Source organism: Hyla sarda, chromosome 8, assembly GCF_029499605.1.
Source record: "Hyla sarda isolate aHylSar1 chromosome 8, aHylSar1.hap1, whole genome shotgun sequence".
In the NCBI taxonomy this organism is placed as follows: Eukaryota; Metazoa; Chordata; class Amphibia; order Anura; family Hylidae; genus Hyla; species Hyla sarda.
The window spans coordinates 44125617-44153478 of NC_079196.1; the positions used below are offsets into that span (position 1 = coordinate 44125617).

Genomic DNA, 27862 nt, shown 5'->3' on the forward strand with positions numbered 1-27862 from the left:
GTGGGCAGTATTATATTCATTGGGTACAGTGTGTGGCAGTATTATATTCAGTGGGTACAGTGTGTGCAAGTATTATATTCAGAGGGTACAATGTGTAGCAGTATTATATTCAGTGGGTACAATGTGTGGCAGTATTATATTCAGTGGGTACAGTGTGTGGCAGTATTATATTCAGTGGGTACAATGTGTGGCAGTACTATATTCAGTGGGTACAGAGTGTGGCAGTATTATATTCAGTGGGTACAATGTGTGGCAGTATTATTCAGTGGGTACAATGTATGGCAGTATTATTCAGTGGGTACAATGTGTGGCAGTATTATATTCATTGGGTATAGTGTGTGGCAGTATTTTATTCAGTGGGTACAGTGTGTGGCAGTATTATATTCAGTGGGTACAATGTGTGGCAGTATTATATTCAGTGGGTACAGAGTGTGGCAGTATTATATTCAGTGGGTACAATGTGTGGCAGTATTATTCAGTGGGTACATTGTGTGGCAGTATTCAGTGGGTACATTGTGTGGCAGTATTATTCAGTGGGTACAGTGTGTGGCAGTATTATTCAGTGGGTACAGTGTGTGGCAGTATTATATTCAAAGGGTAAAGTGAGTTGTAGTATATTCGGAGGGTACAGTGTGTCAGAATTATATTCAAAGGATAGGATGTTTTGGCAGATTTATAATAATACTTGTTTTCATATAGAGGTTCAGAATCCGCTGACACAGTGAAGAGCCGTCTGGGCATCAAGTTCTTCAGCGGGAATATTTAGCTGGACCCGGTGGTATGTACCATCTGAATTAGATAAGGAAAGACTATAGAGAAGACGTCACCTGTAGTCACTGATATCATTGTGTATTGTCCTGACTGTCCCATCAGAGCTGTAGTCACTTGTAAGTTTTGCAGTAATGATGGGTGAAACAACAACTCCCAGCATAACCTCACCACTACTTAGGTCATACTGGGAGCTGTAGTTTTAAATGGTTAAAACTTCTTTAGCGCTTTCCCATTCTGTGGTAATTGGTGTATTTGATCATTATTCTGGATACATTTAATAATATTGTAAGTTCTTTAAGAAACACCTTATTTTCTGTCCACCAATGCAAAATTCTCTAATAGTGCCCCTCCCAGGACTAGACTCTGGATCCGCCCCTGGTATGCAGTCTTGCACAGCTGGTCTGGATATGCAAAGACCCATCAGCTCCTGCTCCTGCACCCAGTGATCACACAATTATGAGGCTCACAGAGCATTGTGTACACAGCAATAGTGATGAGCAGCAGGGGCCATATTCTAATTCATGATATTTCGTGAATAAATGGATAAATATTTGTCCTATGTTCGCGAAATTTGCATATTCGCTATGTTCGTTCACCCTTTTTTATTCATGGGAAAATCGTAATTAAATCCTTATAGTGCACATGCGCGATTATAGCATTCAACTAACTAACACTATACCCTACACTAGAACCTATCTGCTAAACTAACCTACCCTATCTAAAGCTAAAAGAAGGGAGGGATCAGTGTCCTCTGGAAGTGCAAATATTTGTATATTCACATATTGGAAGTATTCGCGCTCCACACCGACTCACACAGTAAATAATATTGGAGTCTTCTTTGAACCACAAGCTGGAAGCAGGGAGGGATGATCACTTATTTTTTTTACACAGTACACATCATTGTTGTCATTACGAATATATAGCGCTATATTATAAATAGTCGCAATATTCACGGTAAAAATTTGCATTTTGAATATTCGCACTCAACACTATACAGCAATTAGAAAGGCAGAAATGATAATAAACAACCACTGTCTTCTCTATGGAGGCCACTTCCCAACTCCTGCAGCTTCATGATTTCCATGCAGCTGCAGTCTTTGCAGGTATATTCAGTGATGACATCCTTGCAGAGTCACTTGAGGACGAGCTAGACATTTTCAGGTGTTTGGATAGTCCGCCAGTGGTTAAAGGGGTACTCCTGTGGAATTTTATTTATTTATTTATTTTTTTAAATCAACTGGTGCAAGAAAATTAAAAATATTTGTAAATGACTCCTATTTAAAAATCTTAATCCTTCCAGTACTTATCAGCTGCTGTATATGACAGAGAAAGTTCTTTTCTTTCTGAATTTCCTTTCTGTCTGACCACAGTGCTCTCTGTGGACACCTCTGTCCCTGTCAGGAACTGTCCAGAGCTGGAGAGGTATTCTATGGGGATTTTCTCCTACTCTGGACAGTTCCTGACATGGACAGAGGTGTCAACAGAGAGCACTGTGGTCAGACTGGTAAGAAATTCAAAAAGAACAGAACTTCCTCAGTAGTATATAGCAGCTGATAAATACTGGAAGGATTAATATTTTTAAAATTGAGTAATGTACAGATCTGTTTAACTTTCTGGAAACATTTGATTAAAAAAATTTAAAAATAAATGAAACAATAATGTTTTCCACCAGAGTATCCCTTTAAAGGGGTATTCCAGTAAAAAAACTTTTTTTTTTATATCAACTGGCTCCAGAAAGCTAAACAGATTTGTAAATTAGTAATAAATAAAGAGCAAAGGTGCCCTGCACTCACCGCTTCAGTCCAGGAAATCCTGCTCCCATCTCGGGTCACGACTCGAACACGGAGGACATGGATAGTGGAGCGCTCAGAGGCGACTGCCGGCGGTTTCACGCATAGGAATGCGCTTCATCCGGCCTGATGAAGCGCATTCCTATGCGTGAAACCACCGGCAGTCGCCTCTGAGCGCTCCACTATCCATGTCCTCCGTGTTCGAGTCGTGACCCGAGATGGGAGCAGGATTTCCTGGACTGAAGCGGTGAGTGCAGGGAACCTTTGCTCTTTATTTATTACTATTTGGTGACTACGGTCTTTATTGTCCTAGCACCTCCGCTGCCAGGGTGGATTTCCAGACTAGCGGGACGCCGTCTCCATCTCGTGGTCTTAGGAGGCTTAAGGTATCGGTGCCACTGTTGTTTCTTCTTTTTTACTATTAGATTTGTAAATTACTTCTATAAAAAAATCTTAATCCTTCCAAGAATTATCAGCTGCTGAAGTGCTCTCTGGCAACAGTGCTCTCTGCTGACATCTCTGCTTGTCTCGGGAACTGCACAGAGTAGAAGAGGTTTGCTATGGGGATTTGCTTCTACTCTGGGCGGTTCCCGAGACACATGTCATCAGAGAGCACTTAAACAGAAAAGAACAACTCAACTTCAGCAGCTCATAAGTACTGAAAGGATTAAGATTTTTTTTTAAATAAAAGTAATTTACAAATCTGTTTAACTTTCTGGAGCCAGTTGATAAATAAAAAAAAAAGATTTTTCCTTGATAACCCCTTTAAGGTATGTTTAAAAATGATAAAAGTAGCCATACTGTTCCTGGGGTTCCAAGTATCTTCTATAAAGTTGTGTGGTAAAGTTTCTTTTTCCTCTGAACTCTTTCCAATAATGTGTCAGGTGGTAATTAGTATTGGCTTCTAGTTGCTACTATCATAGGATTTGATGCGATTTAATATGAATTACTGTATAATTATTCACATAGGTTAATCCAAAAATTGGATTTCTCAATGGAGTAAAAACATCAAAGATGTCAGAGAAGAAGCTCATCTGTTAAAACTTGATGAAACTTGATTGTGTCAAGTGTTAGAATCAGAACACCCAAAGACAGATTCTAAATTACTTTATCCACAGCTTCTGGCTTTCCGAGAATGCTGGGAGTTGTATTTTTGCAACAGCTGGAGGCACCCTGGTTGGGAAACAATGATTTAAAGGGGTTATCCAGGAAAAGCTGGCTCCAGAAAGTTAAACCGATTTGTAAATTAGTACTTATGAGCTGATGAAGTTGAGTTGTTCTTTTCTGTCTAAGTGCTCTCTGATGACATGTGTCTCGGGAACCGCCCAGTTTAGAAGCAAATCCCCATAGCAAACCTCTTCTATTCTGTGCAGTTCCCGAAACAAGCAGAGATGTCAGCACTGTTGCCAGACAGAAAACAACAACTCAACTTCAGCAGCTGATAAGCTGATAATTATTGAAAGGATTAAGATTTTTTAATGGAAGTAATTTACAAATCTGTTTAACTTTCTGGAGCCAGTTTATGTAAAAAAAAAAAAAAAAAAAAACAGTTTTTTCCTGGAATACCCCTTTAAAACAGTGTTTTCCAACCAGAGTGCCTCCTCAAGTTGCAAAACTACAACTCCCAGAATGCCCGGACAGCCTTTGGCTGTCCGGGCATGCTGGGAGTTGTTGTTTTGCAACAGCTGGAGGCTTCCTGGTTGGAAAACACTCATCTAACACTCTGGTTGAGAAATAGATATAGAACCATTTTACATAAAGCAGAATTTTACGTTATGGAAAATACAATATATCGTCTTGACATGTCATACCCTTATTGCGCTCTAGATGGCAGTATAAGCCACAGATTCTACAACTATATAAAATAGTCTTTTTTTTCCATCCATAAATACCAAGCATAGTCAAACCATGGAAGTTCCTACACATTTAAAATACTGAATATTTGCTCTGATATGTTTATGCCTATGAGATTTCCTAATTATTATAGTAGTTAAAGCCCAAATGAGAATCTTCCTTTAATATTAGAGAATGTTTCCCTAGATTTATAAATAATGTTGCTGACAAAACAAACTGTAGATATTTAGAGGGAATGGCCCTATGTACAACTATATGGAGGGGATGGAATGTATTACATATATCTTAATGTTTTATTCAACATTCTAGGGGAGATTAATATGTTTCCAGTATGTGTGTGCCAGAAAAAACGCTTGCATGGGAAAACAGACAGGATGCATTATGAGTGCATTATATGATATGACCGGCACATTTAATATGAAATCAGATTTTGGGGCTTGGATAATAAAGAAAAAAAAAAAAAAAGATAATAATAATATTATATATATATATATATACATATATATATATATATATTATAATAATAGGTCTATAACAATAGCAACCCATCAGGTCAACAATAATGGTAAATTCTAAGAAAACTTCTTAAAGGGGCACTTCAGGGAACTATATTTAAAAATAAAAAGCTCCAAAGCTTCCACAGTATGGATATTTTCATTGTAAATGATCCTGCCTGATATGCATGGCTCCTGTGGCCCCTGTTGTCTTCTCTGGCTGCTTGATATTCATTGTCATCCTTCCCTCCCTTTGCCTACTTCTCCCAGCAATCATTGCAGCTCTGGTCTGCCAGCCAGTTCACTCTCTGAGAGCAGCCACCAACCTCCTGCTCTTAGCAGCAGAGAGAGGTTCAGTGTGTGATTAGTTGAGGCCGCACATGCCTCCCAGTTCTCAGCACTAAGGAGAGCATGACTTATTAGTGCAGGGCAGAAACCACATGGTATGTCTCTCTCAGGAGGGTGGGGGCTGCTTTTAGAGAGGGAGTTGTACAGAGACTGAGTGGATGGCTGGATGATGTAATTCTCTCACTTCAAGCATGTAAGTGACAACCAAAAAGGGGAAACTTCCCTATATAGCTAATGAATGATATTTAGACAATTAAATAGGTATTTAGACAATTGATAGCTATCACGCCCCCTCCCGTAGGCTTGCATTGTGGGGCGGGGCGTGACGTCACACACCGCCCGCCCTGTAGTCACCGGTAATCAGTCCCAGAGCGAACACGCTCTGGGGACTGATTACAAACGGGGTGTCGCGCGCATGATACTGGGGGTCCCCAGCGGCGGGACTCCCGCGATCAGGCATCTTATCCCCTATCCTTTGCATAGGGGATAAGATGTTTAAGCACCGGAGAACCCCTTTAAGCAACCTTATAGTAGTTTGATGCTTTACACTTCCTTGCATCTGCTCTGTAGGTTTTATAGAATACAACCGCTGGATCTGTTTCACATGCACCAGTAAAATCCGGCTGCCGTTAGATTAGGTAGATTTGTTAAAAAGTGCACAACTCTTAATAAGTTTATAAATCTACCGCTGCTAGAAATGGAGTAAATAATGCCAATTCTCTGGCTGCACTTTATGCCAATTCTCTGGTGTACAATGTGATAGAATGAACTGCTCCAAGCCTCACATTTGCACCTGTGTCGGGGCTAGTGGGCAGTGGCAGTGGTGTACCAAGGGGGGGGGGCGGCCCGCCCCGGGTGCCTCTCTCAAGGGGGGTGCCAGGGGCGGACTGACCCGCCGCCGCCGCTGCTAAGGTCCGGGACACTCGTCCCAGATCCCCAGCAGACAGCAGTGCCTTCTCCTGTATGCGCGATACACGCACATACAGGAGAAGGTGTCCCCTCTGTCTGAGCCGCATCTGCAGCTACACAGAGGAGACGTGACCTACGCCCCCACGCAGCACGCAGTACAGGCGCCGGTGACGTCACTCATCCGGTGCCTGTACTGTGGAGGGGAGAAGACGTGGGTCCCTGCTGAGGAGATCGCTGCGTGGGACATCAGGTGAGCATCCTTTTTTATTTTTATTTTTTGCTCTACATTTACCTATGGGGAAGGGGGGAGAGGGAGAGGGGGGGATTTACTCTACATATACCTAGAAGGAGGGGTGGGGGGTGCTCTGCATTTACCTATAGGGAAGGGGGGAGAAGGAGGGGGGTGCTCTGCATTTACCTATAGGGGAGAGGGGGGCTGCTCTGCATTTACCTATAGGGGAGGGGGGGGAGAGGGGGGCTGCTCTGCATTTACCTATAGGGAATGGGGGAGAGGGGGGGTGCTCTGCATTTACCTATAGGGAAGGGGGGGAGGGGTGCTCTGCATTTACCTATAGGGAAGGGGGGGGTGCTCTGCATTTACCTATAGGGAAGGGGGGAGGGGGGGTGCTCTGCATTTACCTATAGGGAAGGGGGAGGGGGGTGCTCTGCATTTACCTATAGGGAAGGGGAGAGAGGGGGGGGTGCTCTGCATTTACCTATAGGGGAGGGGGGAGAGGGGGGCTGCTCTGCATTTACCTATAGGGAAGGGGGGGAGAGGGGGGTGCTCTGCATTTACCTATAGTGAAGGGGGGGAGGGGGGGGCTCTGCATTTACCTATAGGGAAGGGGGAGAGAGGGGGGTGCTCTGCATTTACCTATAGGGAAGGGGGGGAGAGGGGGGTGCTCTGCATTTACCTAAAGGGGAGAGTGGGGGGTGCTCTGCATTTACCTATAGGGAAGGGGGGAGGGGGGGGTGCTCTGCATATACCTCTAGGGAAGGGGGGGTGCTCTGCATATACCTCTAGGGAAGGGGGGGTGCTCTGAATATACCTAGGGCGGGGCGGTATGACCATATATGTGTATCACGGTATTTTTTTTAACTTACGGTGGTTCCACGGTATATAACGGTATTCCCCCCCCCAAATCATGTGACCCCCCCAGCGCTGTTCTGCCCCCCCCCCCCCCGCCCCTATCATGTGACCCGCGCGCGGTGTTTGGCTTCCCCCTCCCCCCCAAAATCATGTGACCCGCCAGCACTGTTCTGCTCCCCCCAATTAATGATCAGCCCAGCGGGGTACTACTCACATATGTCAAGCACTGCCCTCCTCCTCTTTGTTGGGGGCCTCCGGCGATGGAACTCTATACTGTACGCCAGTGGTCTCAAACCTGCGGACCTCCAGTTGTTGCAAAACTACAACTCCCAGTTGGCTGTCCGGGCATGCTGGGAGTTGTAGTTTTGCAACAACTGGAGGTCCGCAGGTTTGAGACCACTGATGTACGCTGTATACGGCTTCATACATGACAGTGGGCTCAGCCTATCACTGGCAGGGGTGGGGCATCGCTCTGGCCATTGATAGGCTGACGGCTGTCCGGCGTTCCCGTCCCCAGCGACGTGGGTGAGTTAAAAGTTTATTTTCTGTATCTTTTGCAGCCCGGACATAGGTATACAGTGTACAGCAGTGGTCTCAAACCTGCGGACCTCCAGCTGTTGCAAAACTACAACTCCCATGCTGGGAGTTGTAGTTTTGCAACAACTGGAGGTCCGCAGGGTGGAGACCACTGGCGTACAATGAGTTCCATCGCCGGCTGTCCGGGCATGCTGGGAGTTGTACATTTGCAACAACTGGAGGTCCGCAGGGTGGAGACCACTGGCGTACAATGATTTCCATCGCCGGCTGTCCGGGCATGCTGGAAGTTGTAGTTTTGCAACATCTGGAGGTCTGCAGGTTGGAGACCACTGGCGTACAGTATAGAGTTCCATCGCCGGCGGCCCCCAACAAAGAGGAGGAGGGCAGTGCTTGACATATGTGAGTAGTACCCAGCTGGGCTCATCATTAATTGGGGGCAGTAGAATAGTGCTGGCGGGTAACATAGGATTAGTTCCCCGATGTGGGGACAGCGCTGTGCTAGGCTGATAATACATTCCCGAGGGGGAGGGGCCCAACCGGTATTGCGGAATGGGGGAAAATCCATATTGTGCAGCCCAAAAAATTTGGTATTCGGTATGAACCGGTATACCGCCCAGCCCTAGATATACCTATGGGAAAGAGGGGGGTGTAGCTCTGCATATACCTATGGGAAAGAGGGAGGGGGTGTAGCTCTGCATATACCTATGGGAAAGAGGGGGGGTGTAGCTCTGCATATACCTATGGGGAAGAGGGGATGGGGGGTTTAGCTCTGCATACACCTATGGGAAAGAGGGGGGGGGTGTAACTCTGCATATACCTATGGGAAAGAGGGGGGGTAGCGTAGCTCTGCATATACCTATGGGAAAGAGGGGGGGTGTAACTCTGCATATACCTATGGGAAAGAGGGGGTGACCTGGCTACCTACCTACCTGCCCTTTTACTGTGCAGGACACCAAGGAGGGCATTATTACAGTTTGTGAGCCTATAGATGGGAATATTGTGTAGAGGAGGGCACTGAATATATGCAGAGTCTGACATGTTTTTCCTGCAGATGTTAAGAGATCCACATGGCGGTCTTATCCGGACGGAGAAGAAAAGGAAAGAGGATCGCTGATCAGAAAAGACGTAATTGTGAGTCCCAAAATGTAACTGTAATCACTTATGTGGTATACACATCCTGTGTAAAGCTGATATCTACCGCCATATGGTCCTGTATATAATCACTTATACAGATCCTTTATAGTATACTGGTCTGTATATAGTGGTTTTATTCAGTACAGTATGGCAGTATTATACAGTTATTGTGTGGTGGTATATATTTACTCCTTGTATACCAGTATTATTGGTCATAGAAATTTACCTACGTTAAAGTGTTTCTTATATACATATAAATTTTAGTTTATTGTGTGTGGGATTTGGGTGGAATAGGAGTGTGGCAGAAGATTGACGAGCTGCAGGGGCCCTTGCTTTTTTTTTTGGTCCGGGGGCCCCGAGTGTTATCAGTCCGCTCCTGGGGGGAGGGGAGGGAGGGGTGTAATTAAGGGGGGGGGGGTGCGTGTGTGTGTGTGTGGGGGGGGGTGCCAAACAAAGGGTCCGCCCCGGGTGCCAAATGCTCTAGGTACGCCCCTGGGCAGCGGTCCCCACCAAACACTAATACAGTGACCCCCCAACCTACGATGGCTCCGACATATGATCATTTCAACATACGATGGCCTCTCAGAGGCAGCATCAACATACAATGCTTTTGTATGTCGGGGCCATCACATACACGGCTATTCGGCAGCGCAAACTGCTTCAGCTGCCACCGGATAGCAAATTTACGGTGCCCCGTGTGGTCCGCTGACGACCACTTACCTGTCCTCGGGGCTCCGGCGCGTCCTCTTCGGGATCCCCTACATCTTCGGCGCTCTACATCGTCGTCATCACGTCGCTGCGCACACCATCCCGTCATCCAACAGGAGCGGTGTGGGTAGCAGCGTGGGTAGCAGCGTGCGTAGCAACGTGATGGCAGCGATGGGGAACGAGGATGCCGGGGAAGCAGAGGCCTTGTCGGAGCTTCGGGGACACCCAGGGACGAGGCGACAGTGATGGAAGGCGACATCCCGGTCAGCGGTGACGGTTCGGAGCGGCGGGGACACGTGAGTACAACTTCCTCTATCAGTGGTCTTCAACCTGCAGACCTCCAGATGTTGCAAAACTACAATTCCCAGCATGCTTGTACAGCCGTTGGCTGTCCGAGCATGCTGGGTGTTGTAGTTTTGCAACATCTGGAGGTCCTCAGGTTGTAGACCACTGTCCTATACTTTACATTGCACGGATGTTGAGGGACCACTGTACAAGAAGAAGCGATGTCCAGCATGTCCTACGCCCTGCTGTATAATGTTTTGCCTTCAATAAAGAAAGTTGGATTTTATTTACATACCTGTAGCCGGACATCACTTATTTTTTTAATTCTCTGGTGTAGGTTTAGTAAGTTTCCCGGTTAGGTAGTGAAACATGGGTTCCTGGTGTCGGAGGTAGTAGCAGTCAATCATTGCGGACTGTTGATGGGAAAATCATCTACTCGGCGGTGTGGCAGTTTTTCATCAAGCATCCCGTTAATATGGCCACATGCAAGATGTGTCGGCAGAAGGTGAAGCGTGGCCAGGCTCCAAATGTTGGAATCACGGCCCTGTGTCAACATATGCAGCGTCACCATAAAGCGGCCTGGGAGAAACGCGGCTCTGGTGCAGTGGTCCAGCCTGCTACCTCACCCAGTGGCACGCCGCTCCCTGTTTCAGCCATCCAAGGCTCCACCACCTCAGCCGAAGGGAGCTGTGTGTCATACCCATTTTCTGTCGCTCCAGATGCTCCTGCTCCTCCTACTTCGAGTCAGTCATTCTGCCAGCAATCCATCAGCAAAGCCATGTCCAAGAGACAACAGTATGCGCCCACTCATCCAACGGCGCAGAAGCTGAATGTGCTCCTGTCCAAGTTGCTGGTGCTGCAGTCCCTTCCTTTTCAAGTGGTGGACTCTGCACCTTTCAGAGAACTGATGGCTTGTGCCAAGCTGAGGTGGAGAGTCCTAAGCCGTCATTTAATTGCGAAGAAGGCAGTACCAGCCCTGCACAATTTTGTGCAACAGAAAGTGGGCCAGTCCTTGAACTTGTTGGTGTGTACCAAAGTGCACGGCAGCACCGATGCGTGGAGCTGTAATTACGGTCAGGGACAATACATGTCCTTTACGGCCCACTGCGTGAATGTGGTTCCTGCACATCCACAACAGCAACTTGGACAGGTCACACCGCTTCAGCCTCCATGTTCTCAGGCTGTTGGTCCTGTGACAGTGTGCGACTCTGCCTCCTCATCCTCCAACGTGTGCTCAGCCTCCACTGCATGGACAAGTCTAAGTGCCCCTCCAGCATACCATGTGTGCAGAGCACGGCGGTGTCACACTGTTCTTTACAGGGGAGAAACTGCTAAAAGTCATACATCAAGAAATCGGAGCATGGCTTACTCCATGAAAACTGGAAAAGGGAACCATGGTGACCGACAACAGGAAGAACATCTTTGTCTGCGCTGCGACAAGGAAGCCCCGCGCCCTGCATGGCACATGTGTTCAATCTCGTTGTCAACCGGTTCCTGAAGTGTTCTCCCTCATTTGCAAGACATCCTAACAATGGAAAGGAAACTTTGCATGCACTTCAGCCACTCGTACACTGAAAAGCACACCCTCCTTGAGCTGCAGCATCAGAACGGTATCCCACAACCTACCGTTTCCACATGTTTAATTCCACCCTCCATATGTTGGACCAACAGAGAAAAAACATCACCGATTTCTTGATGATCCAAGCGGATAGGGGGACTCCCCTGTTCAACTTCAATGTCAACCAGTGGCAACTCATACGTGACACCAGCTGTTTGCTCAGGCCCTTTGAGAAAGCCACCTTCTTAGTCAGTCGCCAGGATTACGGGAGGAAGGAAGTTAATGCACTGCTTCCTCCACTATATCAAGTGTTGGAAACAATGGCTGTTCAGGGCACTGGAGGTGGGGTGCCTATATCTTACAGCCACATGAGCCCTGTGGGTGCTGAACTGGAGGAGGAGGGGGAGGGGCACAGTGGAGCACAGGCTAGGTTTTGCGAGATGGGTGGTTTTTATAGTCATCTGACAAGAGAGGAGGAGCAGGAGCAGCTAGAGGAGCTAGAGGGTTATGAGGAAGGTGAGACAGAGGACTCAGACACACCATGGCAGTATGCAGTGGAGATAGAGGCAGGGAGTGACTGCCGAATTGTGTAGTGACTGCCGAATTGTCATTATTCGGCAGCGGGATGACTTCTGGCTCTCCACCTTATTGGACCCTTGCTACCGGCACAAAATTGGGGCCTTTTTTTATACCCACTGAGAGGGAGGACAAACTGACCTGCTAAAGAGACATCCTACTTGGTCAATTGGCCGATGCCTATCTCCTCCATCATCCATCCTCTCGCAGGTCTGACTAGGGGGGCCCTCTGCCCTTACCTTCCACTCCCATGGCTGCTGGGGAGGGGTGAGGTGGGGTGGGAGGAGCAGTACCAGCTCCATCAGCAGCAGCAGTAGTCTACAGTTGCTGATGAGTAGCTTTCTTCACCCGCATAATGAAGCAACATGAGCAGCAGGTAGACCTGGAGCAGGACCTGAACATGCAGGTGGTGGCATACCTTGACATGACCATGCCAACACACCTTGAAGATCCACTGGCCTTCTGGGCAGCCAAACTTGATTTGTGGCTGCAACTAGCAGAGTTTGCCCTGGAAAAGCTGTCCTACCCGGCCAGTAGTGTGCCATCAGAGCGAGTGTTTAGTGCTGCGGGGGCCATAATAATCCCAAGGAGAACTTGTCTGTCCGCGAAAAATGTGGAGAGACTGACCTTTCTGAAGATGAATCAGGCATGGATCAGCCAGGATTTCCTCCCACCAATGCCTGTTGCATGAAAGTGGATTGACCATGGTGCCACACCAAAACTTCGGAAATATGGAAAGTGCAAAACATATTTAAGGCGCTGCTCCCCAGTTACAGAAATTTCTCCATATCAGATCACAAGTAAGTATTGAGGATATGCATTAGCTAAAACTTCACTTTTCTTAGGATAAATTAAATGTACCCCAATTTTTTTTTTAAATCTAACAAAAGGAAAGCAAAACAAAACACCATGTGCCACCTACACCTCCAAGTATTGATGTGATGCAAAGACCTCTAATAGGTGGAAGGGAACAAGGTATGGTCCATTGTAAAAGGTGGGGGTAAAAACTTCCCCTGTAAGGCCCTACTCTCGCATTATTAATTCCCTTCTTGGAAAGTGTTACTTGTCCTAAAAAGGGCTGCCCCACATAGAGATCTTTCCCTGTTTCCACCTACAACTGCCATTTCACAGAATTTTTAGGTGGAAATAGGGAGAGTTTCCTGTGTGGGGCCACCCTCTTAAGGGCGAGTAACACTTGCCAAGAAGGGAATTAATAGGGCGAGAGTAGGGCCTTACAGGGGAATTTTTTACCCCCATCTGCTACAATGGACAATACGTTGTACCCTTCCACATTTTCGAGGAAAGTGTTACTTGTGTTAAAAAGGGCGGCTCAACACAGGAACCTCTCCCTATTTCCACCTAAAATCCCTAGGAAATGGCAGTATTTGTAGGTGAAAATAAGGAGACGTTCCTGTGTGGGGCCACCCATTTTTGGGCGAGTAACACTTGCCAAGAATGGAATTAATAATGCGAGAGTAGGACCTTACAGGGAAAGTTTTTACCCCCCACCGGTTACAATGAACCATGCGTTATTCCCTTCCACCTTTTAGAGGTCTTTGCGTCACATCAATACTCAGTGGTGTAGGTGGCACATGGTGTTTTTTGCAAGCCTTTCCTTTTGTTTGATTTAAAAAATAATTTGGGTACATATATTTTATCCCAAGAATATTATTAAAAGTTAAGTTTTAGTAATGCATATCCTCAATACTTACTTTTACAAAAGAGACTGTTTTCTTCTGCCTACCTGCCTCAGCTACTATTCTGCTCCTGCCACCCTCCTGATGCCACACATCTCATGCCAAATTCTCCTTTTTCCACTCACCTTCATCACCGGGTACAGGTATTGCCACCCACCGTCCCACTATGTCACCGGGTCACTTTCATGACTCCTGATGCTGCTGATGCCACCTCCAGGCTTTCTCATTCTACCACCATATGTTCTCCTCATGCTGCTGCCAGCTCCAGGCTGTCTCATACTGCCACTATATGTTCTCCTCATTCTTATGCCATCTCCTGGATGTCTCATTCTATCACCATATGTTCTCCTCAAGCTGATGCCAGCTCCAGGCTTTCTCATACTGACACTATATGTTCTCCTCATGCTGCTGCCACCTCCAGGCTGTCTCATTCTGCAACTATGCCAGGCTGTGTCATTCAGCCACTATATGTCTCCTCATACTGCCGCAAACTCCAGGCTGTGTCATTCAGCCACTATATGGTCTCCTCGTACTGATGCTACCACCAGACGCTGTTATTGTGCCGCTTTGCGACAGTGATTCTAATAGTGACGCCTCTGATCTGCATGTCATACTGAATAACAGTATTATTTCACAAACCCAGCACACACCCTATGCGTGTTACAACAAGGCAAAGTATTCTATACCCCTATTGAGGCTCTCTGTAGGCCAGAAATAGCCGTTTTTATACAGATTCGCCACAAATAAATTCGTAAGGAACCAATTTTTTTTTTTTATTCTGCAAATCGGTCGGATCAAATTTTTCTAAAATTTGCCCATCTCTAATCATAGTACGGGCACTTTTGATAAATCTCTCTCACTGAAAACACTGCAAAATAAAATGCACACAACCAAGAAGTTACTCTCATAGAAGCAATGATAAATTTCCCTTTATTTTTCATATATTAGCTAGAATTGTAATTGTAGCCTTTACATCATTTCTAAATACTACAAGGCATCTTAGGTTCCTGAATAAAAAAAGTTGATCTACAACTCCCAGCATGGCTGGCCAGTCAAAGGTTGTTCAAGACATACTTGTAGTTGTAGTTTTGCAACAGCTGGAGGCACCCTGGTTGGAAAATATTGATCTAACACAGTATTTTCCAACCAGTGTGCCTCCAGCTGTTGCAAAACTACAACTTCCAGAATGCAGATATGAGCTTTTGGCACATGGTGGAGTTACATGCAGAATTTTATTGTAGCCTATAGATCAGTTCTGTATGGTCTTTAGTAACTTATGTAGCCTATAGATGCTACAAAGCTGCCTAGATTGCTAAATACAAATACTTCATCTAACATGGTGTTTCCCAACCAGGGTGCCTCCAGCTGTTGCAAAACTACAACTCCCAGCATGCCTGGACAGCCGAAGGCTGTCCGGGCATGCTGGGAGATGTAGTTTAGCAACACCTGGAGACACAATGTTTGGAAATCACTGATCACACCTAGCCAACGGCTGGCCGGGTATGCTGGGAGTTGTAATTTTGCAACAGCTGGAGGCACTTTGTTTGAGAAACACTGATCCAACGCATTCATTCAACCCATATCCTTATATGAATAATATTTTTTATCTGTGACATTAATAATTTACACCACTGTACAATGATGCCTTTTCCCTATACATTGCAGGGGCCGAATATAGGTTGTTCTTGATGTTACAAATTTTATTACACACGTCTAACTCAACAACTTTTAATCCGAATCTAAGGAAAAATAGTAATTTAGCATCAAAAATAGATATCCCAGAATAAATTAGCGCAAGAACCTGTAAGTATGGAAACAGTCCTTATTGATTGACATCCTGCTCTCGCTTTGTTTCTCCTGATAAATCTCATATTAAATTTGTTATGTTTACACCACCGGCTCGGGATACACTTGACCCCACTAACTCGCACTTTTAATTAATGCAAGCTATTCCTACAGAGTCTGGGCATCTCCCTCTACACCACTTAGATTATAAGCTCTTCTGGGCAAGGTCTCTTCTGGCTGCTCAATATCATTCTCATACTATCTATCAGAGCAGGGTTCTCTATTTGTTTAAATTCTGCTTATTTAATCCTTTTCGTTCGTTATTTCTGTTCCCAAGTCTGACCACGTATCGCTCAGCTTTAGTTTACTTAACTCCGGCGAACAAAATAACAAAGTAAAATAAATATTAGTATATTCATAAATAATATAAATAAACAAATAAAGAAATTCATTAATAGGTAAATAAGTAAATGAATGAATTAATTAATTAATTCATTCATTAATTAATTAAAAGGGAAATAAATAAATAAACAAACAAATATATAAATACAATAATAAAGTAATAAATAGGTAAATAAATAACAATAAAATATGTTCTAACACATGCGACCAAATGTATTTATCTACTAGTAGAGAGTCTTTTCTCTCTTGTTATTTTCTGTATTTTACTATACAATAATATAGTTTGCTAGTTTTGGAGTGATTCCCCTTAAGATATAAAGAGTCATGTGGAGGTAGAGAGAATGATTTTTTTGCTGACTTTCTCATGACGAAAGTCGAAGAAGCAAGAGGTGTTATAACGCTCGGCAAGGCGGTGTGAAGAAGCGGTGTGTTACTGTGAAACGTGTTGCATTGTGGGTAATAAACCTGTTTTACTGAATCCTGAAGTCGTGATTAGAGATGTGCGAATTTACAGTAAATTTGATTTGTCACGAACTTCTCGGCTCAGCGGTTGCTGACTTTTCCTACATAAATTATTTCAGCTTTCAGGTGCTTCGGTGCTCCGGTGGGCTGGAGCCTCTCGTAGGAATGTATCCAGCTTTTCCAACCCACCGGAGCACCTGAAAGCTGAACTAATTTGTGAAGACTAAAGTCAGCAACTGCCGAGCAGAGAAGTTCGCGACGAATCGAATTTACTGTAAGTTCGCTCATCTCTAGTCGAGATCTGTCCAGCTCCTCTGTAAATCCTATCATTGTTTTGATGAGTGCTTAAAGGGGTACTCTGGTGAAATTTTATTTATTTTTTTAGTCTACTGGTGCCAGAAAGTTAAAGGAAATCTGTCATCAGCATCACCCGCACTAAGCCTGTTACACAGGCTTGTAGTGCGGGTGATGCTGATTAAAACGCTTTGTACCTTATTAAAAACCGAGCAGTGGATGTTTAGAAATCTTTATATTTACTTACCTGTCAATCACAGGCTTGGGGCTCAGTTACGTCAGCGGGACTCGGGACTCGGAAGCAGGACTCGGCCGGCCATTGATGTAAAGTTTCCTGTGATCTAAAGTTTTTTCAAGTGCGCATGCGCGGGTTTACGCTAGCGTTAACCCGCGCATGCGCACTTGTAAAAACTTGTAAAAACTTTTTACAGTGCTCTCTGCTGACACCTCTCTCCATGTCAGGAACTGTCCGGAGCAAATCCCCATAGCAAACCTCTCCTGTTCTGGACAGTTCCTGACATGGACAGAGGTGTCAGCAGAGAGCACTGGGGTCAGACTGAAAATGACTTCATTCTAAAAGGACTTACTCTGGAGCATACAGCAGCTAATAAGTACTGGAAGGATTAAGATTTTAAAATATGAGTAATTTCCAAATCTGTTAAACTTTCTGGCATCAGTTGATTTCCAAAAATTGTATTTCACCAGAGTACCCCTTTAAACAATGATGGGAGACGGGCAGATTAGGGCTAGGTTCAGTTCTGTATGGTCTTTAGTAACTTATGTAGCCTATAGATGCTACAAAGCTGCCTAGATTGCTAAATACAAATACTTCATCTAACATGGTGTTTCCCAACCAGGGTGCCTCCAGCTGTTGCAAAACTACAACTCCCAGCATGCCTGGACAGCCGAAGGCTGTCCGGGCATGCTGGGAGATGTAGTTTAGCAACACCTGGAGACACAATGTTTGGAAATCACTGATCACACCTAGCCAACGGCTGGCCGGGTATGCTGGGAGTTGTAATTTTGCAACAGCTGGAGGCACTTTGTTTGAGAAACACTGATCCAACGCATTCATTCAACCCATATCCTTATATGAATAATATTTTTTATCTGTGACATTAATAATTTACACCACTGTACAATGATGCCTTTTCCCTATACATTGCAGGGGCCGAATATAGGTTGTTCTTGATGTTACAAATTTTATTACACACGTCTAACTCAACAACTTTTAATCCGAATCTAAGGAAAAATAGTAATTTAGCATCAAAAATAGATATCCCAGAATAAATTAGCGCAAGAACCTGTAAGTATGGAAACAGTCCTTATTGATTGACATCCTGCTCTCGCTTTGTTTCTCCTGATAAATCTCATATTAAATTTGTTATGTTTACACCACCGGCTCGGGATACACTTGACCCCACTAACTCGCACTTTTAATTAATGCAAGCTATTCCTACAGAGTCTGGGCATCTCCCTCTACACCACTTAGATTATAAGCTCTTCTGGGCAAGGTCTCTTCTGGCTGCTCAATATCATTCTCATACTATCTATCAGAGCAGGGTTCTCTATTTGTTTAAATTCTGCTTATTTAATCCTTTTCGTTCGTTATTTCTGTTCCCAAGTCTGACCACGTATCGCTCAGCTTTAGTTTACTTAACTCCGGCGAACAAAATAACAAAGTAAAATAAATATTAGTATATTCATAAATAATATAAATAAACAAATAAAGAAATTCATTAATAGGTAAATAAGTAAATGAATGAATTAATTAATTAATTCATTCATTAATTAATTAAAAGGGAAATAAATAAATAAACAAACAAATATATAAATACAATAATAAAATAATAAATAGGTAAATAAATAACAATAAAATATGTTCTAACACATGCGACCAAATGTATTTATCTACTAGTAGAGAGTCTTTTCTCTCTTGTTATTTTCTGTATTTTACTATACAATAATATAGTTTGCTAGTTTTGGAGTGATTCCCCTTAAGATATAAAGAGTCATGTGGAGGTAGAGAGAATGATTTTTTTGCTGACTTTCTCATGACGAAAGTCGAAGAAGCAAGAGGTGTTATAACGCTCGGCAAGGCGGTGTGAAGAAGCGGTGTGTTACTGTGAAACGTGTTGCATTGTGGGTAATAAACCTGTTTTACTGAATCCTGAAGTCGTGATTAGAGATGTGCGAATTTACAGTAAATTTGATTTGTCACGAACTTCTCGGCTCAGCGGTTGCTGACTTTTCCTACATAAATTATTTCAGCTTTCAGGTGCTTCGGTGCTCCGGTGGGCTGGAGCCTCTCGTAGGAATGTATCCAGCTTTTCCAACCCACCGGAGCACCTGAAAGCTGAACTAATTTGTGAAGACTAAAGTCAGCAACTGCCGAGCAGAGAAGTTCGCGACGAATCGAATTTACTGTAAGTTCGCTCATCTCTAGTCGAGATCTGTCCAGCTCCTCTGTAAATCCTATCATTGTTTTGATGAGTGCTTAAAGGGGTACTCTGGTGAAATTTTATTTATTTTTTTAGTCTACTGGTGCCAGAAAGTTAAAGGAAATCTGTCATCAGCATCACCCGCACTAAGCCTGTTACACAGGCTTGTAGTGCGGGTGATGCTGATTAAAACGCTTTGTACCTTATTAAAAACCGAGCAGTGGATGTTTAGAAATCTTTATATTTACTTACCTGTCAATCACAGGCTTGGGGCTCAGTTACGTCAGCGGGACTCGGGACTCGGAAGCAGGACTCGGCCGGCCATTGATGTAAAGTTTCCTGTGATCTAAAGTTTTTTCAAGTGCGCATGCGCGGGTTTACGCTAGCGTTAACCCGCGCATGCGCACTTGTAAAAACTTGTAAAAACTTTTTACAGTGCTCTCTGCTGACACCTCTCTCCATGTCAGGAACTGTCCGGAGCAAATCCCCATAGCAAACCTCTCCTGTTCTGGACAGTTCCTGACATGGACAGAGGTGTCAGCAGAGAGCACTGGGGTCAGACTGAAAATGACTTCATTCTAAAAGGACTTACTCTGGAGCATACAGCAGCTAATAAGTACTGGAAGGATTAAGATTTTAAAATATGAGTAATTTCCAAATCTGTTAAACTTTCTGGCATCAGTTGATTTCCAAAAATTGTATTTCACCAGAGTACCCCTTTAAACAATGATGGGAGACGGGCAGATTAGGGCTAGGTTCACAGTGCGGAATGTGGCCAATGCCAACTGAATTAATTGGTGCTGGGTTGCGCATTCATTGCCGTTCCTATATAAGGCAATGTATTGCAAGAGGATTCTGCTATTAGCAAGATCATTCTTTTAGTGGCAAAATTTCATCTATGGAATGTCCACCGCTGAAATTTCATAGTGTTCGCTGTGCAGCAGAATCCCATAGCCAGCAATGGGATTTTGCTGCACCTGAATTTTGGAGTGGAATTTCAAACCAGAATTCCACTCGGAAATTCCGTAGTGTGAACCCAGCCTAAATATTCAGGCATAAAGCTGGTCATACATTTCAGAAATTTATAGGCCGAAAACTGATTTAGCAAATAACTATCTCTACCAAATACCAGTTCTGCATGTATTCTGAATAGTGAGAAAACTGCTGCCAGGTACCCTGAGACCATGTTTACACGGTGAAATATCCGCACGCAATTACGCAGAAGAGTTCCGCGTTCCATACTCCTCAAAATTATAAAACATGGGGGAGATTTATAAAAACCTGTGCAAAGGAAAATGTACCCAGTTGACCATCAGATCGCTTCTTTTATTTTGCAGAGGCCTTGTTAAAAATGAAAGAAGCGATCTGATTGGTTGCTATGGGCAACTGGGCAACTTTTCTTCTGGACAGGTTTTGAAAAATCTCCCCCCATGTCTTTACATGTGCCCAATTAAAGTTACTGGAACTCTGAATTCAAGTGGAATCTGTGTTTTGAAATCACAGAAATTCAGTTTGAACGCCGCTTAAATTTTCGGTCGGGAGGCCCCCATACACTTTAGATGGTTATCTAATCCTCCGTGAAAATCTGCATGTTCGGTAGACTTAATCGCTAATATGTCTTGAGGGCAAAAAAATAAACTTCAAATGGAAGTTTATTAACCAGAACAAATTATATCCTGAATAAAATGGTTGGTAAGGGGCCCAGTAGACTTTATGAGGGAGATTTATCAAAACCTGTGGAGAGGGAAAGTTGCCCAGTTGCCCATAGCAACCAATCAAATCACTTCTTTCATTTTGCAGAGGCCTTGTTAAAAATGAAAGAAGCGAGCTGATTCATTGCTATGGGCAACTGGGCACAGGTTTTGATAAATCTCCCCCTATGTCTTTGGTCACAGAGAGGGAAATGATGTGGGCTTCTGAGCCCAATGCAAAATCTGTAACAGGTCCCCCACCTATCACAGGACACTTATAATACTGGTGTTATCTTATGTACTAGACATCAGAGAGACTGTTACCTCTGCCTCTACTATTGTTGCCCCACAAGGCCCAGATGCCGCTCAATTCACCCTAGAAACACCTTTAACCAGCCTAGCGGTATTCACGAGCGTGACTCGGGGTTAATTTTCGCTGCTAGAAGCGGTAACCCCGAGTCACGCTCGGGGTAGAATTGCAGAGTTTCTGTGCTGGCTGCACAATATATCGCAAAAGAAATGGAATCGCGATTTTTGCTTTTTGCGATATAGCGATGCAGCCCCCTGGAAAACATGTAATTATCTGCTGAGGTTGGCTCCCGTGGCGGGGGCCGGCCAGAGCAGGTAAAGACATATACTATAAGTCAGTGTTTCTCAACCAGGGGGCCTCCAGATGTTGCAAAACTACAACTCTCAGCATGCCCGGACAGCCAAAGGCTGTCCGGGCATGCTGGGAGTAGTAGTTTCACAACAGCTGGAGGCCCCCTGGTAGATAAACACTGTGCTAAGTGTAACAGTAAAAAGGAGAAGAAAAAAACAAAACTTTTGCTTACCTAATCCCGGTCCCTGCAGATGCCGTTCCCCTCCGTGCGCTCCGGTCCCTGCTCTCTTCACTATTCATCTTGCAGGACCTTTCCCTTTTCAGCCAATCACCGGCCGCAGTGGTGTAAAGCCTGTGATTGGCTGAAGGGGAAAGGGCTTGTTCTGCAGCAAATACACTAGGTTTGAAATCTGCCCGGCAAACCTAGTGTATACTGCTGCAGGACAAGACAAGGTGAGATGGTGGGGGGGGGGGGGGGTAATGTGACAGAGGGGGTAATGTGACAGAGGGGGTAATGTGACAGAGGGGGTAATGTGACAGAGGGGGTAATGTGACAAGAGGGAAGAATGTGACAAGGGGGGGGATGTGACGGGGGAGGGGAATGTGAAATGAAGGGGGGGATGTGACAAGGGGGGAAGAATGTGACAAGGGGGGGATGTGACGGGGGAGGGGAATGTAACATGGAGGGGGGAGAATGTAACAAGGGGGGGGAGAATGTAACAAGGGGGGGGAATGTGACAGGGGGGGTGAATGTGACAGGGGGGGAAGAATGTGACGAGGAGGGGGGAGAATGTGACAAGGGGGGGATGTGACAAGGAGGGGGAGAATGTGATATGGGGGGGGGGGGGGAATGTGACAAGGGAGGGGGAATGTGACGGGGGGGGAGATGTGAAATTTCAATGCAAAAAATTGTACCGCTTTTGGTACAAATTTCCAGACAGAATCATACCGCCAGGGAGGTTAACAGCTGATGACCAAACATCAATTCAACCAACAGCTGTCATGTAGTCCCCCCGTACAATCACAGCACAGGTTTTGACCAGAGACTGTTAAGATGGTTGATATAGGAAAGTAAACCAACTTTGCTGTTAGTTTTATTTATTCACCTATGTATACCTGTAGGGGAATATGAAAGAAACATAATATCACCTTAAGACAGGAATTAAAATTTGACCTGAAACCTTAAAGGGAAAAATAAACAAATCAGTTTGTGACAGTTATACAGACTTGTAAATTACTTCTAGTTAAAAATCTTAATCCTTCCAGTACTTATCAGCAGCTTTATGCTTTAGAGGAAGTTGTGTACTTTTCAGTCTGAATGAAATATGTATGAGTCAAGAATTGCTCAGAAGAGGATAGGTTTGCTATGGGAATTTGTTCCTGCTCTGGACAGTTCCTGACATGGACAGAGGTGTCAGCAGAGAGCACTGTGGTCGGACTGGAAAGAACTACACAACCTCCTCTGGAGCATACAGCAGCTGATAAGTACTGGAAGGATTAGAATTTTTAACTAGAATGAATTTAAAGGTCTGTATAACTTTCTGGATCCAGTTTATTTTAAGTAATATTTTTTCTTTTGTACCCCTTTAAGTGTAGTAACGGTGTGGAGTTGTCTTAAAAGCTCAGATGTTTATGTTCCCATACGTACAGTTTCTAGGATAGGAAGTAACTGTTTGATCTTTACAGTTGGTGGCAATATAAGGCTATTAGTTTTTTTCTAATAATCCCAATCTTTTATATTGTTGTCACTTAAAATTGAACAACCATCTTACTCCCATCCTCTAATCTCAACAGATTCAATCTCCATAGAGGAGATTTATCAAAACCTGTCCAGAGGAAAAGTTGCTGAGTTGCCCATAGTAACCAATGAGATTGCTTCTTTCATTTTCTAAAGGCTTTAAAAAAATGAAAGAAGCGATCTGATTGGTTGCTATTGCAACTCAGCAACTTTTCCTTTGGGCATGTTTTGATAAATCTTCTCCCATGTGATTATCAAGAAAAGGCTAAAATAAAAACCATTGGCTAAAAAGAAGAGTAGAACATTTGATCTCGGGATTTCATTTTGGGGTTCCACTTTAACCACCCCCACCCATTCCCCTGCTCCCTCTAAGTTTTAAACAAATTCCCAATATCTCAAAATCTTGTTTAGAACTGAACATAAAAAAATAAAAATAAAAAAAAACTGGGTTCCTAAAGAATACTTTGAGCAAGAAATGTTCCCAGTAAGGTACCATCACTACAGTAGTGCACTATAAAATCATGGAAAATGGAAAGAACAATAATCCCTATTATGTTCAGCTCCAATATATCAGAAGAAGAAAGCAGCACTATGTTTATTTGGGGTTCCCTAATTCTGCTGGAAATAGCTATAGCCAGAAAATCTAACTTATGAAGGGGGAATTCCAAGTGAGGATTTCCCTTTAAAGGCATCCTAATGTTTAACTATGGCAAATGGACAAAAACTGTCTTCATGATACAAAGCCTTTGACATTTTAAATGGATACTCTCATTAAAGTTAATTTTTTAATTAACAAGATTATGCAAAAATAAACATATTTCTAATATATGTTTATTAATTTTTTAAGACATTTTTACAGTTATTTTCACATTAGAAAACCTGGCCACTAGGTGTCACCATACATGGCTCAGGAATCCTTTTCACCCCCTTACGTTGAGCACGTTTGGACCACTGCTGGCCGGGCAGCGTGGTCCAGCGTGGTCCGAAATGCTCGTTCACAGCTCGCTCTCTGCCTGTATATGAAACAGGCAGAGAGTGAGCACAGCGCTCATTCACGCGCGGCACGCAAAATTTGAATATCCCTGTCACCCTTCATATGCCTCTGTATAGTCAAACAGAGAGGAGGAGACTCAGAGGCTGCCGTGCCTGCCCTGTAAAACGCCTGTATGAACGCTCCCATGAGGGAGCGCAGCATACAGGAAGAAAGGCAGAAGCGAGCCCCGGCCAGGCTTCAGATGACGTCACGCCGGCTGGTCAAGTTGGTTGAAAAAAGGTATTTTTATGGGGAATTTGAATGAAATAAATCGCTTCTCAGCCTTTTGGCTAAGATCAAGTGTAGTATCTGTTCTTATCAATTTTCATGCTGGTGGGGATGGGTGCTGCATGGAGGATGCAGGTGTAGCAGGGCTTTCCGGAGCTGGTTCTGAGGAATCAGCTTGACGGCTGCCCCGATGTGACCTGTTCCCTCCGGGTCTCGCCAAGAGGCTGAGAGGGTCTAGAGCCGAGGTACTTTTGTGCCTCGGGGAGTGGTGACACTGAGGTGCCGAAACTCACTGGGAGGATGGACTCACTGAGTTGAAGCATGGGCACCATAATCTCTTCACCTTGTGGCACTCACCTCTTGATTCCCGGTCTTCTGGCTAGGATCAGAGAAATTTTTATAGATCCGGGCAGTATATCTGCACACATTCAGTTATTTATTTCTTTTTGTCTCACTGTGTCACTTTTTGCGTGTTGTGTGTTCACAGGATTTGTCAGGATGCGGTAGCCCTTCTGGGTGTTCCTCCTGGCGGTCTAGGGGAGGTGTGTGTGGCCATTAGGTTCCGCACCTCCCTGCAAACACCCCGGGTACTCCTGTTTTGGCAGGTTACCTACCGTTATTGGCTCTGCGGGCAGATACCTTGGCTAACGCCGAGGGGGATGCCGGGAGCATTTGTGGTCCCCTAGTAGCTTCGGCGAAAAGGGACATAGAACCTGGAACCTCGCAGGTACCTTTTGGTCCGGAGGCGAAGGGTAAGGTTTGTTGGGGGGCCTCTCTCCTATCGGAGAAGGGCTTGCGATAGACCGCATCCTTTGTGCACGTTTTTTTAGTGTAACACGTTTGCACTTTTTCTTGCACTTTGGGTGAATCGAGAGCACGTTCCTCGGCTTAATTAAAAAAAAATTTGAATGAAATAAATGCAGGGATAGATGTAGGTAGTGTCAAGGACAGATGGGGAGGGAGATTAGGAAATTTAAGTTAGTGAAAGCTACTCTTTAATGATAATTTAGGAAGAATATTTCTCAATTTAATTGTAATGTGGGATTGTTTAGCGGTCCAAAAGCCAGAAGATATACAGAAGATAAAGAAAGCATAGACATATCTTGGTAACTAGAGATTGAAAACAGAAAAGAAATGTAATAAATAAGTAAATAAACATCATGATTTTTTTTATTTTGTTTAAGTTTGTTGAATCTATTTGTATTTAATCATTTGGCAACATATTGGTTGGATTAAATGGGCACTGTCAGATACAGTAACTTTTAATATGTTATATATCATGCAATTGCTTTCATCAGAAATTTTTCAGTATTTCATACAAAGAAAGCCAGTCAAAAAAAGTGGCCACTAGGGGTCCCCCTGCCTCCTGGGACACATACCAGTCCTGCAGTGTCCAGTGGTAATCGACACGTCATGAATACCATGAGTTATTGACAGGGCTTCAGGTAGGTCCAGAGCTGTTGTGCTGTGAGTCAGAGCAGAGTGGGGCACGACAAGAGAGGGACACGCCTCGTACCTCTGCATGGACAGAAACCTCACTGAGCAATTATGCCAATTAAATGAATGTAATTCTGAGAGAAATATAGGTCGTAGACACATACAAATTAGATGTGCATGATCAGGATGAGGTACTGAGCAACATGTAACTGGTATTGTTTTTGAGGGGGATCTAACAGGTACGCTTTAAGTTTTTATGAGCAATTATTATTATTTTTTTTTTTTTTTGCAGTGTCTGGCGGAGGTATATCTTCCTATAGGCTATCTTTGACTTACACCTTTGCAAGTATTCCCTTGTTAAAAAGTTAACTCCACAAAGTATGCTTTTTTATTTTTTTAACTAGATCCTGCATGAAAAGACGAAGATATCCATGCAAATTAATCAAGAAAATAAAATAGAAACCCTGATGGATACCAACCTAACCGAAACCAAAATAACACTGTATTGGCTTCCATTGGTTGACTGGGGTCTATGAATACGCTTGCTGGGTTGGCAGATTTCCAAATTTCCAAAGGGAAAGTGTGGAACACAAAAGTGGTGTAAATGGAGCTGTGCAAAAATCTGCCGTGTATGTGCAACATCATTCGCAAGAAAGCCTACACCATTCTTGTACAGATTTTAATATGGATTTATTCCTCTAAGTGAACTGCAGATTTCTCCATTGATTTTGTTACTATTTCATAGAAAATAAATACATGTATAAAATTAAAAATCTGCAGCTAGCCCTAAAATTTGTGCAGATCATTTCGGGTACCACATTAATATACTCTTTATTACCCTTTAATTTGCTACCTTTTTTTTCTTTGCATACAATATTCATAGCATATCCACCCGATATGAGCATGCCCTTCAGTCCTGGCATACAAATAGAGTAGATTTTATGACCTGCCTATTTTGCTTTATATAGCTTTATATTTTAATTATATAGCTTTATATTTCAATTGTTAAATGCATTCTCTTTGGTTAAATTGTTCAGTTTTGATAAACACGTCCATCAGAAAAAGAACGATTGTTGTCTGGACAATTTTCCATTCAGTAACCTTAATCTGAGGGATCATTTTTTTTTTTTTTTTTTTTTTCATTCGTCAATGTTACCTTTTTACAACAACAAACAAATGTATAATTGTGCGCCAGGATTGAAAGCCTCTCAGCTGTAATATTCACTGTAAAGTAATGTGCATTTTGTTTACAATTTTTTCCTTTTTTTTCACAGCTTCTTACGTGTCACGGCAATGATAATGAAAATTTAAGCGTATGCAGAGTGTTTTGCAAATAATGTTAAACACTGGAAATTATACTCTGCATTTTAATAAAGCGGTTGGGACAGATGTCTGATGTTTAATTGGTTTCGCAAATGACAAAGAGGGTAAAATTATGCCGCAGCCTCTCCACTCATAATGGGGGAACCAAGATTTTAATTATATGTACTATCACTTTTTATGCCATCTCTGACTGATCTGCCATTTCAGTCTCCATACTATAACTGTATATTTTCCGATCACTCATCTAAAGCCGGAATAATCTATTTTAGGCTGTTTCTTCAGGAACCCGGAGACGGGAAAATTGCTCTTTGCCATGTAAAAAATAAAAAAAAGATCAACAAAGTATAGATGCTAACTCGAAACGTGAATGTGTTAACATTGTATCTTTAACCCGAAGTAGAGATCTACAATTTACATAAGGCCAAACAAATCAGGGTATATCTCCATTTTATTTCGGGACAACTATAAAAAAAAATTAACCTTTTTTTTTTTTTTGAATGGTATGCTACGGTGTCATATAAATGCCGAACAGACCCTTAAGGTGAATAACTGCTCTTCAATGTCATTCTCATCCGCGCGGTTGAAAATTGTTCACCGCCGCTGCAAAATGTACAACTGAACCATGTCTTATTTAGTAGTCTGGCTATACTATGGAAGAGTGTGAACTTCATTATGC

At 43.6% G+C, this 27862-nt stretch overlaps 1 long non-coding RNA gene and 1 pseudogene across 1 annotated transcript; both read left to right on the forward strand.

Annotated features, from left to right (window-relative positions):
* The first annotated feature begins 703 nt into the window (after nt 1-703).
* On the forward strand, nt 704-27249 carry LOC130283855 (uncharacterized). The gene is made up of 3 exons (XR_008846867.1): nt 704-778; nt 26268-26492; nt 27138-27249. It is a non-coding gene; the product is annotated as an uncharacterized LOC130283855 (long non-coding RNA).
* Nucleotides 24469-24578, forward strand: LOC130290040 (U2 spliceosomal RNA; annotated as a pseudogene).
* Nucleotides 27250-27862: the final 613 nt, after the last annotated feature.